The following is a 13,536-nucleotide window of genomic DNA, read 5'->3' as shown; positions in this document are numbered from 1 at the left end:
ACCTTGAAAATAAGCTCATCATGTCATGTTTTCTAATTGCTTCACAATTAAAGACAACGAAAGCCAACTAAACAAAAGCACTGCCCTACTCTTTTCCTATACCCAAGGTCTTATTAGAATTACTTCACAATGCTGTAGTTATTAACTAGACAACAAATTACAACATTTTATTGCAAAACGCAAGCAATGCACAAAATGAGTTTGCTTTACTGAAACATTACTGTTCTGTATTTCCTCACAATGGTAAAATTTTAAACTTAACAATCGGCAGTAAACTATAACGTAAAGAGCCATCTTCCCTGGTAGCATATCCTTGGTATTGTTTTCTTCAGATCAGCTTATTTAATTTAGTGGAGTAATATCTCTAATCTAAAATGATGTATTGATATGTAATAAATAGTATGTCCTTTTATACAACCTTCACTAAATACATCTATCTGATCTGTTCTAAGTAACAATAATTTTTTTGTAAGTAACAATAATTTTAAGTTAAAAAATAGAATAAAAAGCTTGTAATTAGCTTAATTCAAGCAATGGTTTATTTATACCTGTGTATCTCTTGCTGTGTCTGGAACATAATGGTCCTCTATAAAGAGCTGATGAACAAATCAGAGAACCTAAGATGAAACTGCAGTTCTAGCCTCACAAATCAAATGAATTATCAACCTACACAGCAAGAGTTACAAAAATTATCACACGCATACCTAGAATTGCATCTCTGTAAAAACACTCATGTTCAGGGTAAAACATGGAATCACATATGAAATGAAATGAAAGACTTCTAGATTCATTCTGAAGAAAAGATCTCAACAATTCATTTACATGTCATCATTAGACTATAAAATAGAAACTCACTTTCTCCATTAATATAAAAGTTTCAGTCAGATAATTCATATTGCTGAAAATAATCAAGTGATAATAAAAATTGCAATTTCACCAGGCGGTGGTGGCGCACACCTTTAGTCCCAGACAGAGGCGGAGGCAGGTGGATCTCTGTGAGTTCGAGGCCAGTCTGGTCCACAAAGTGAGGTCCAAGACAGCCAGGACTGTTTCACAGAAAAACTCTGTCATGAAAAACCAAAATAAAATAAAATGCAACTTAATTATGGTCAAATTATTATTTCTAAAATAATCAAGAACAAAAATTTGGTATGATGTCTTCTGTGGATAATCCTAGCACTCAGGAAGGTGAGGCAGGGCTATTGCAAGTTCCAGGCCAGTATGGGCTATAGAGAAAGACATTGTTTCAAACACACACACACACACACACACACACACACACACACACACACACTGGAGTGTAATGGTAATGTGAACAATGGGGAGGCCAAGGCAAGAGAACCATGGATCTGAGGTCAGTTTGCACTACACAGAGAGTTCAAAACCTGTTTAAACTACATAAGGAGACTTTGTTTTGAAAATCAAAGGGCTAGAGACATATAGCTCAATGGGAGACCATCTGCCTAGCATGTGCAAAGCTCTGGATTCAATCAATAGCACCACAGAAAAGAAAGACAGATAGACAGACAGATAAACAGACAGAGGGGGAAAGGAAGGGAAAGAGGGAAAGTCAATGTAGTAAGAAATCATAGCACAAGTATAAGAGGGGAACAGTGAATTTCAACACAATCCATACAATTATTCCAAATTTTCATGTGCAAGTTAAAATCCCTAATATCACCAACTGGCAAGTCAGATAAATGCAAAATACATGGAAATTAAATAATAGCCAAAAAAAGAATAATATAAAAGGAAATACCATGAGATGTCTGTGATATCTGAGGTCCAAGAAAGAATAAATGTCTTCACAAAACCTGCTATCCAGAATAGACCTAGAAACCAAGTGAACATAGAGTATTGAGCTAATGTTATATGGTATACATTCTGGGTACTTCTGATTGGAATGGTACCCTTAAGTAAGGAAAACAAAGTTTACTAGAACAAATTCATTCTTTTATTTTTAAATACAAATGAATAGAAACACAAGCAAAGGCAATAATTAAATACCAAATAAAACTGAAAAGAAACTGGGAAATCAAATACTAAAAATAAAAACAAGAATAAAAGTAAGAGTAAGAAAACACACACATCCCTACCTAATAGAAAAACTGACAGAACCAAGAGAGGCTGCTTTTAAGATCATGGCAAAGGGGAAAGGGCTGAGGCCAGAGCTTAACAGAGTGCTTGCCTAGCAGGAAGGAAATCCTGTGTTTGCTCTCTATCATCACATAAACCAGGACTGGTGGTGGATGCCTGGGTTCCAATACTCAGAAGGGTCCTTGACTACATAGTGAGTTCAAGACTAGACTGGTAGATATAAGATCCTGTCCTGGAGGCTGGGGAGAGACAAGGGTAAATTTCAAACTGCATGGTCTATGTCATAGCTTCCAAGTATAAAAAGAAAACATTAAACTGGACATTTTCAGCAATATAAAAGAATGAAGTATTGAAACATTTCAAAGTATTGAAAGCTGGAAGAATCTCAGAGGAACTAGACTTGAGTTTTTAAGAAGTCAGTCTTAGTCCTGGGCATGATAGCTCAGACCAGTAATTCCAGCCCTTAAAAGACTGAAACTAGCATTTTCTTGAAATCAAAGTCAGAATGAAGTACAAAGTGAGACCCTTTCTAAAAGAGTAAAGAGCTGCATGACTTAAAAGTCATTATTTTATTTTAATAAGTTATTTTATTTATAGCCGGGCAGTGGTAGTGCAGGCCATTATGAGACAGACAGATTTGTGTGAGTTTGAGGTCAGGCTGGTCTACAGAGGGGAGATAGCCAGGGCTACACATAGAGTAAAACCTGATTTGAAAAAAGAAAGAAAAAGGGCACATATTTCTAAGGACCCGAGTTCAGCCTTCAGAATCCATGTCAGGCAGCACACAACTGTCTACAACTAGAGCTCCGGCGGGATCTTACACCTCTGGTCAACTCGGGTCAATCTGGACACTCACACACGTACAACTGAGACACCGCCTTCAACACATAATTAAATCTTAAAATTAAGCAACAAAAGATTACATACTGTGAAATTTTATGTATATAACATTCTTATTAAATTATAGAAATGGAGAACAGATATGCAGGGGGAAGAGAGAAGTGGGCACAGTTACATAAGAGGAAAATACCAAGCACCCTTGTGATAGAATTTTTCTAAATGTGATAGTGGAAAAAGGTACCCACATACATAGTAAGAAATGCACACAACAAAGGGGTACAAGTAAAATGGGGTCTCTGAAAGAATGGGAGTTATAACAATGTCAGTATTCTGGCTGCATTATAATTTTGCAACAGGAAAGCTGAGTTAGTTACATTATGTCAATGTTAGCATTCTGGTTGTCACACTATATTATAATTTGGTTACCATTGATGTTAAAGGAGATATGGAATCTCTTTGTATCCTTTCTTGTAAGTTATAGAATCTATAGTTTGAAATTAAAATTTTAACTAAAAAATAGCATTGAGGGCTGTAGAGAGGTCACAGTGGTTAAGAGTTGCTCTTTCTGAGGTCCTAACTTCAGGTCCCGCATTCGCTCACAAGTGCCTATAATGCTAGTACCAGAGAATTCAAAAGGCACCAACACATGTGGTACAAAAACACACACAAATCACATGAGAAAGAGAGAGGGGGGCAGGCAGGCAGGCAGACAGACATAAATAAGACGAAATCTTTAAAAAATATCACTGTGGTCTTTGTTTTTTTGGGGGGGTGGTGATTAATATAGGTAGTAAGATCCTTACTATTAAGATCTTATACAGAAATCATAAGCATAAGTAATACTTTGATTCTAAATTTAAAAAATAGTTTTAATCTCCTATACTTTTTCTAGTGTTTGTCAGTATCAATCTGAAGGGCTCTGTTAATATGGATTCTATTAATCAAACAAAAACAAAAACCTAGAAGACTAAGGCTGCTTTTAAAATCATGTCAAGGGCAAAGAGCTAGGGCTGGGATTGTATGTAGCTGAACAGAGTGCTTGTCTAGCACGAAGAAGGTCCCAGGTTTGCTCCCCAGCACCACATAAAACGGTGGTAGTGGTGCATGTCTGTAATCCCAGTACCCAGGATTTAGCTATAAAGAAACACTAATGTCTGTTAATGGGGATATTAAGCATTTATGCCTCATTTTCTTTATCTCTACGGCTAAAAAAAAAGGGTGATAGCATAGGAGAATGTCCTAATCTGCACATCCTCCAAACTATTAGTTAAAATACAAGAGATTAGACAGATGACTTGGAGTAGCATCCTGCAGATGACCAAAGTCCAGTTCCTAGAATCCATCCAGGCAGCTTACAACTCCCTGCATAAAAAGGTCTCTTCTCACCTCCACAGGCAACTCACACACATACGTGTACACACACATATGTACGTATGTGTATATATGTATATATACATATATGTATATATGTACATATGTGTATTACATAGCTTACAGTCAAGTTCCTAATCTATCAAGTTGATAATCTATCAGGTTACAGTTCCTTTGGGTATATAAGGGTTCGTTCTTTCCTTTTTGCATCATTGCATACCCCAATCATTCTGCAAATTTTCTAAAGTCGTTCTCCTTTATATTTGTTTTTCTTCCCCACTATATTAAAACACTACTGGACTTTCAGGAACTTTTAATTTTTCTCCACTTTCAAACTTAAAAATCTGTGCCGCAAAACTATTTGGGGATATATGAGACTCAACTTCCTCAGGGCAGTTTTTTGGTCATACACATACACACACATACATACACACACACTGACAATATTATTTCAGAAGACTATTCTAGTTATAAAACCTGTTTCACACAATCTTTTCGATCTTCTTGGGCATCTCAAAGAATATACTACTTATACTTTTTAATGACAGTTTAGATTTTGTCACATTATTTTGAAACATCTACAAGATATATAGTTTTCACAATTAGATCATTTACTTCACCCCGTACCCCCAAAAAAAAAATTGAGATATTTATGCATTTGCCCTCAAAGCCTGGAATTTGGTGGCTAAGAAATCCACTTTAGTTAACAAAACCACATCTTCCTTCTCCCACACTTGTGAACATTCGGTGAATGTCCCTGAAGGCTCAGTCCTCTCAGTCATGAATTCAACAACCATTCATCTTGTTTGGTTTTCTATCCCCAATCTTCTATAAAATATACTTTATTGAAATGTCATCATTTCAAAAATCAAACCTTCAAATTACAACTTTCTTTTTACACACACTTTCTTCATTCATTAATTCATTTGGTTTTTTTTCTGCATACTAGAAAACCCTCTACATCCTCAGAAAATCCTGCCTTTATATGATCTGCACATGCAGTATATGTATATATGTGCATATTTATTTAGTTTGATTGCACATGCGTTTGTGCTCAAGTGCATAAACACATGTGTGTACCAGACCACTTTGCCTTTTGTTGTTGTTGTTGTCTTATTATGCTAAAAAGTGGAGCCATCAGTTTGAAATGTCAATTATGTGGTTCTGGAGGTAAGGCAAGTACCTCTGAACATTGCTCCTCTACCCCAACTCCCCAAAAAAGCAATTTTATGATGTAGAGTGAAGAACAGCAATCAAGTCACATACCATGACAATTATGTATGAAAATGTAATAAGACCCATGATTTTGTTCTCTAAAAAAATATAGTAAGAAAAGCAATATTTGGGGCTCTATTATAGCCACCCCTCCACACAGTATAAATACCTTCCTTGCCACCACCTCGTATCGAAGCACAGCTAGTAACAAGAAGCAAAACAAATGGAACCTCTAGGACACCTTGCTACTTTTTGTGAGATTCACTAGATTTCAAATAAATTCTGAGATTTCCCTAGATAACCTTATAACGAATCCTTTCCTTAAGCTAGCTCTGGTCGATATCTGTTCCCTGCAGCAAAATCAAGCCTAAAATAGACTCATGAGAGGTAGAAACAAACTGTGATCTCCCTCAAGGTGAAGATGAGCTTACCTATCTCTGTACCCTTAGTGCCAGGGAAAGAGAGGCTATTCAAATTCATCGTTGTCTAGCCTTCAAATTATTAGGTGGAGGCTTAACAACACAGGCTGTCAATCAACCAATCAAGAAGCTTTGTTCTAAAAGAAACAGCAGAGAATAGTTCCAAATGAGCATTATATATTTTTATTTGACTAGTCTCAAACCCCTGTCAATTCATGGCTACTAAAGCATAGTTCCAATCATTGAAGTTAGTACCATTAAGACCCTTCAAATCTTTATTTTTATTTTTTATTTTTTGGTTTTTAGAGACAGGGTTTCTCTGTAGTTTTGGAGCCTGTCCTGGAACTAGCTCTTGTAGACCAGGCTGGTCCCGAACTCAGAGATCCGCCTGCCTCTGCCTCCCAAGTGCTGGGATTAAAGGCGTGCGCCACCACCACCAGGCTCAAGACCCTTCAAATCTTGTATCACTTCAGATGCCTGCGTAAACTCACAAGCAAGTTATATTTATTACTTGTATGAAACAGAAAATAAAACTATTAGAAGAGGAGGGTATCTTCTTTATATCCATTCTCCTTTTCTGTGAGCCTTTTGGGGGGGGGGATTCAAATCTATATCAGAATACACTGCACGCACGCACACTCACACACACACAACTATTCTTTTTTGGGGGGGGTGTCTAAAAAAAACGTTACTTACAGAGTTATTAAGATAGATGGTTCTACAGTAAACAATGAACAAGCTTAAGGCCTGAGAGAATCAACTACTTAAGCTGTCCTAAGGCATACACATGCCCTCACCCATACATACTGTGCTCGTGTGCATGCACACACACACACTCAAATAAACTTTACAAAATTACCTTACGCACAAATTAAAATAATAAAAATGTAAAAGTTATCTTCAAATGCCATAAATGGCAGCAAACTAAATCCCACTGTCATATTTCAGCGTTCTGTCTCCGGCTTGGCTCAGACCTGAAGTACCACAACCAAGCTGGCATTGATACAATATTATTTCTCAATAATAAACTTCAGGGATGAAAGTGCTCCTTCTTTTGGATCAATTCTACATTAAGCAACCTAAGAGTTACTAGGAATTGCTTTCTTCCCCCAGTTGTAAAAATACAAGAGAAATGTGGGAGAATTTGTTTCTATAGTGGGGGCAGGGAGCAGAACTAGGGATTGAGAACTTCATGCATAGCAAACAGTGAGCTGCAGCCCTAGCCCTCTTTCATTTTTCTTAATTAACTCTTTAAATTTAAATCCAACATGATATGTTTCATTACATTTTCCTACACGTGTTCATCATACTCTCTTCTAACTCATCCCACTCTTCCCCTGCCCCTCTCTGGCTGCTTCTTTCCCCTTAAATAGTGTCCCCTCTGTTTTCATATCACATGTATTCTATTACCCTTCCCCCACTCCCTTGTTTCTCCTTTTCTTACACCCAGATTTCAGACTTCACTTTTAAGAACTAAAAAACCAGCATTTTAAAATTTTGAATAAGTAGCTGCTTATTTACAAATTATATCAATGTATTACAAGTCATTGTCTACAAATTAGAAGACTCTTGGGTCTGGGGATGCAGCCCAGTGAACAGAGGGCTTGTTTCCAATGTGTAAAATCCTGCTTCCAACTCCTAACACCAGGTCTGGTAGTGCACAGCTGTAATCCTGGTATTTAGTGGAGACAGACAATCACAAGTTTAAGGTCATCCTAGGCTACATAGGCAAGTTCAGGCCAGTCTGGGATACATGGGGCAGTGCCTCAAAAACTAAGACCCTAAACACTTTAGGTAAATAATGAAATGAGATTTCCAAAAACGCTGTAAAATTTACCCAATAACATGAAAATGGCTTTCTTAAACTGTCTACAATAAATTGATCAAGAGAGAAAAACAACTGACTTTGTATCAAATGAATTTTAACAAGGATTTTTCTGATTCTAATTTAAGAAGCACTGTAGTCACTAAAGATTAGTAAAAGGAACTTTTCATATGTTTAAAGGTACAAATACGATCTACTTAATCTGGGTCACCACAATTTGATTTTTGTCTAAAGATTTATTTATTTATGTATTTTATGTATATGGTACTTTGCCTGCATATACATCTGCACACCAGAAGATGGCATCAGACAGTTGTGAGCTGCTATGTGGGTGCTGGAATTGAACTTAGGACCTTTGGGAGAGCAATGAGTGCTCTTAGCCACTAAACCATTTCTCCACCCCATTTAGTTTTTAGTTTAGCACTTAGCCTAGATGTTCACAATAATGAACTATTTCTTTGCCTCATAATATGTCCTCTATAACATACTTATAACTTAATAGCAATAGGATCTTTGGTTAATACTGTCTACTTCTAACAGTGCAAAACAATTTCACTCACAAATACTGCTCTTTTATATTAAACAAATATTTAATTAATACAAAACAATCAGTTTAGCATTAAGGAAATAAGGCTCCTTCCGATATTTCTTCATGACAAAACAGACAATAAATCTGAGTCATTTGGGTTCTTGAACTCAGCCCAAAGCTAATAATATCACATAGCCATGTTTGAAGTAGATAAATCTTTCCTATTATTGGGGAAGTAACTAAAAAGTATATCTTGCTATAAAGTAAAAATAATTCTCATGGAATACATGTATTTAACATTTTCTCTGAGACATAATAGAAACTGTCTCTGATTAGCCCATTTTTAAGTACATGTTCACTTAAACTAAAGCTTTACATTCAACAAATAAGTGATCACCTATCATCTGCAAAGAATAGGGGTTTTAGCCGGGCAGTGGTGGCGCACGCCTTTAATCCCAGCACTTGGGAGGCAGAGGCAGGCAGATCTCTGTGAGTTCGAGACCAGCCTGGTCTACAAGAGCTAGTTCCAGGACAGGCACCAAAACCACAGAGAAACCCTGTCTCGAAAAACCAAAAAAAAAAAAAAAAAAAGAATAGGGGTTTTTTTAGAAATAAAAGCTATTATACTTTATTAAAATATGTTTTTAAAATAGTATACTGTCTTTTCAGATAACTGCATATTCTGATAACTCTTCAAATTCCATTGCTATTTAAATATAGAAATTTAAGAAGGTAAAGCATAGCAAATGCTTTACATAAATGAAAATATACATAACTCCTTCATAACTAAGTAAAATTAAGCACAGTAGTACACATCTATTTTTCAGTAGCAATTTCTAAAAATGCTTTTCTTTTCCTTTCTTTCTTTCTTCTTCTTTTTTTTTTTTTTTGGTCCCTCCAAACAGGGTTTCTCTGGGTAACAGTCCTAGCTATCCTGGAACTTTCTTTGTAGACCACACTGGCCTTGAACTCACAGAGATCCACCTGCCTTGCAAGTGCTGGAACTAAAGCTGTGTGCCACCAATGCCCAGCCAGAATTTTATAATACACCTTTAAAAATAAGACTACAGGTTTAAGAGATTAATACACAAAAATGAGTACATTATTCTTATAAATTATGATGCTAATTTAAGAAGTAATTGTTGCCCTCATTAATAAGATATATAGTGAAACTTCTCTAGGAGCATTACTGCTAGTCATAGCCACCATTAACAGCTATCACTTCACTATGACACTGGCGTTGAAGGAAAAGGAAATGGGCAAAAGTTCTCAATTTAAATAGGGACCAAAACGATACTTTATAATGACAACAAAAACCAAGTATGATCAAAATGTAGTCGCTAAAAATAACTTTTTTTAAAAAGTAATTTTATTCTATTACAGGTTTCCTACAAATCCACTAAACAGATAAATATGTAATCGCCCAAACTCAGCTATCATAGAAACAAAGACTTAGTTTCCTCCCAAGAGATCAAATGTTTCAGAATTTTCTGGGAACAGAAATTAAACACAACCTGTTAATAAATTTGCCTCCCCCATCCTAACTTGTACAGCAGCTACGTTGTTTATATACTGAAAATAAGGTACAACAAACCCTTAAAATTATTCCCTACTTTACAGGAGTTAAAAGAGAAACAAAACCCAAAAGAAAGATTTTCTTATTTCTAACAATGTTTATGTGAAACCAAGTTAGCCAATTACTTGATGTTTAGACTTGATCAACAACAATAACAAGAAACCCATAGTATGTATAGACAGTGTTTTCTCTTATTGTTACCAACCTTGTTCTAAATCACAAATCTTAACCACGGATCCCATATACTCTATCTAGGGTCTAGACTCACACACTCAGATTATTATGTAAATAAGTGACCCTGGAGCCCTGTACAAACTCACCCACTACCCACCAACATTTCATCATATAATATTTCAAAGATTCTAAGTATGGTTCTGTACTCAATCATCAGTCTTCAGGGATGAAACTCACTGGGATGTAAAACTACCTAATCCCATTATTTCCACACTTATTTTGCAGGATGTACCCTATAATCAGCTAGTTCATATATTCACAATATGAGTGCTGTTCTAAGGTTGCTATAATGGAGTACGACTCACAAAGGGATGTGTGCTCTCCAGCCTTTTTAAGTACTACTGGATTGAAAGGCACTCATCTTCCAGTTGCTACACAATCAAGGAGGTCATTAAACCCCACTAATGGCCCAATGATATCTTACTACTTATACTTAGTTCAACCCAGAAAAAAGACATCCCTCCCACTATGTAAATAAATTGCAATCAACCACACTTTTGAAAGTCCAGCTAAATGACACCTGACAGTTAATCTTCTGTCTTGAAGATTTTGACAATGGCATAAAATGGATTCAAGATCCTATTATAGCAATGGTTTTATTAAGTTCTATTAAAACAGACTAAGTCCACAACCCCATAATAGGCAAATGGGCATGGGAAAGGGAATCAACATCTTATTCTTTTAACTTACATAATGATGATAGTATGCAATAAGACAAATTTAAGAGGCAGTAAAGCGTGGAGTGTCACCTTACCAAATATACAAACAACTGAAAATTATTAAAGCTTTAAAAACAAAAGAAAATAGAGACAAGACACAATATTGGGAAGAAAAGCATCCTTATATTCAGTTACGTTAACAGGTTTAGGTCTGTTTATACAGCTCCCTAAAAAATTTACTCTGAAACAAAATATAAAAACCAAAATACACAAAATTAGCTAAGAGTTGTATGTTTAACTGAAGATAAAAATTCTCAAAAATGTAAAATGTGTTACACTTAGCAAGACATTTTACTTTGACATATTAGGTAAAAATGGGTGATTTAAGGCCAACGTAAACTATTATCTGTACCTAAATAAATTTTTAATGTTTAAAAGTCCCTTGATGGTGGAATTTCCAAGACAAAGTGTTTTTTATTTTTTTCAAAAGTTGTGTTTTGTTTATTTGCCTTTCAGGAAAAACCAATAAAATTAATCAACTAAAAACAGCATTGCAATTTGCAATAAAATTGACGCATTTTTGTAAACGGTTTGGAGAAGGGGGGCAAGCCCAATCTTTTTCATGTAAACATAATAAGCCTGTAATATGCTGCAGACAAACGCACTGCATGGGGTGTGGAGGACCCGAGCTGATTAGATTACCACAACATCAGCCTTGGGGCCGCCATTTTTAGAATCTGTAAAGGACAAAAGAGGGAAATTACAGTTTTTACTCTCCGTCTCAGAAATTAAAGGGAAAGGGGGTCTGTTTCCCAATTAGGTATTGCTAACTCCAACCTACAGCTGAATGCACCTTACTTAATTCTTCCCAAGGTCTCCAGAACTCCAAACACCTTATATTATCCACATCTCTAAAGACTGAATAAAATAAGCAACACAGAAATTTACTCTAAGACTAACTCCACTGATTTCTCTTTGACTTTAAATTTGATCATTCTCTAGACAGCCTTCTAAATAGGGCGGATCTAGGCGGAACTAAGGCCAGTGAAGCAAGCACCCGGGATTGTTTTTTCTCTCCCTCCTCCCCGGTTTAGCACAGGGAACCGTTTGTTTCTCATCTCTAACTGCTGCCACTGCGTTGGTGCCAACCTTTCGGTCAAAATAAGCTTTTCTGAAATGAGCCATATTGTGAATTCTAAGGCTTTGGCACAGTAGAGGACGGCAGTAATGCAAGAAGAGCGGGGGAGGAGACTGGGAAGGCTGGGGTGACCACCTTAGGGGCGGGTTTACCCTCTCCCGGAGAGGATGAGGAGCTGTCTCTTTCCTACAAAGAGAGATGCCCAGGGAGTTTTTTTTACCCCCTTCCATGTTTAGGAGAACATTATGCCAGAAAGTGACAAGAAATAAAGGCAGGAAGAAGAAAACGAGGCCTAAACGTCTTCTCTCCGCACCCGAAACAAGATGCAGCTAGAAGAGAGAGAGATGGCAGCTCCCGGGACCTCTCCGACACAAGCCCCAGCAGTCACAAGCCTCCTCCTTCACCCCGGTGGCCTGAACCCGCTGCCAGGGAGGAGGGCGCCCCCTCCCTAACTCCCACTCTCTCAAGGGGGTTTAACTGCCAGTTTCCCCTTCCACTACCCCAAAACCCGCCATAATGCCCCCACTGCTATGGACAGGCAGGATAAAGGACAAATCCGATTTCCACCAGCGACGTCCGGCCCCAGCAAAGGCGCCCCAGCCTCAGTGTGGACGCCCGGCTCCCGAGGGGCAGCGACCCCTTCCCCGGAGCCCTAAGTGCCCCCCACCGCAGACCCCACGACTTCCACGGACACGACAGGCACTGACCTGTGATGGTCACACACCAGACACCCGAACCCTCTGATCGGCTAGACCCCCGACGAGTCACTCCACACCTCGGCACTCCGACGACCCCCGACGACAGCCACTGCGGACCCGAATCGATTCCACACCCCCTCCCCAGGCAGCGGCGCGCAGTGTCTTCAGTGGGAACCCGGGAGTCGGGCGCTGCGGGCCGCGGCAGGAGTGCTGGGGAGGCGGCGAGGCTGTCCCGACTGTCTATGCCCCGTCTGCTGCCGCTCCCGAACTCAGGCTCGATCTCCGACTCGGCCCCCTGCGCCCGCTCAGTGTCACTGCTTCTCGCTCTGGGAAAATGGCGGCGACGGCGGCGGCGGCGGCGGCGGCGGCGGCAGCGGCGGCGGCGTCGGCGGCGGCAAGCGCACGGGGCCCGCCCGCCCCGCTCCGCAGGGGCAGGGGGGAGGGGACGAAGCTGCCCGCCGCCATCTTGTTTATGGGCTGCCTCCAGGCGCGGCTTCTCCGCCGGGCCGTGGGGACGTCACGCGGGGGGCCGCGAGCTGGCCAGACGCTCGGTCTTTTTCAGCACCGGTGCATCCCGCCATTCGCCGACGGTGGTCGCGGTCTCGCTAGCTGGCGGGCTTGGCTCTCGCCCAGTTGTCCCTGAGTAGCCCTCAAGTCTGGATGTCGGTGAGCCTGAGGATGCCACTAGGAGGTAGAAGGATGACAGCAGGGACGGGGACGAGCCCCCTCCCATCACTCCCTAGAGCGCTGCCCTGGTTCCCACCCCTGAGCGGCCCTGGTCCCGGGCGCCCCCTCCCCCTCCCCGGTCTGGCCTGCCAGCGCCGGGCGAACCGGCTCGGGCTGTCACTCGACGCCTACTAGCGGCCGGGGAGGCTCCAGTGCGCAGGCTCCGGGCACCGGATAAAAGCGGAGCTGGCGAGTCCGGCGCGGTCACG

General features: G+C 39.6%; 1 protein-coding gene across 4 annotated transcripts in view; it reads right to left on the bottom strand.

Moving 5' to 3' along the window:
• Kmt2e (lysine methyltransferase 2E (inactive)) overlaps positions 1 to 12,751 on the bottom strand; it is a 63,502-nt gene extending 50,751 nt beyond the window's left edge. For 3 of the 4 annotated variants that reach the window (XM_075955879.1, XM_075955881.1, XM_075955882.1), the window contains exon 1: positions 12,611 to 12,751. The gene's annotated coding sequence lies outside the window, so the exon portion shown is untranslated. Of the gene's footprint in view, positions 1 to 1,759; positions 1,833 to 12,610 lie in introns of those variants that run through there. The other variant, XM_075955880.1, reaches the window with a different exon arrangement.
• Between the last annotated feature and the right edge of the window lie 785 nt (positions 12,752 to 13,536).

The sequence above is a fragment of the Microtus pennsylvanicus genome, chromosome 22 (assembly GCF_037038515.1).
Source record: "Microtus pennsylvanicus isolate mMicPen1 chromosome 22, mMicPen1.hap1, whole genome shotgun sequence".
Lineage (NCBI taxonomy): Eukaryota > Metazoa > Chordata > Mammalia > Rodentia > Cricetidae > Microtus > Microtus pennsylvanicus.
Note: the sequence above shows the minus strand (reverse complement) of the source record. Positions and strands in the feature narration are given on the sequence as shown.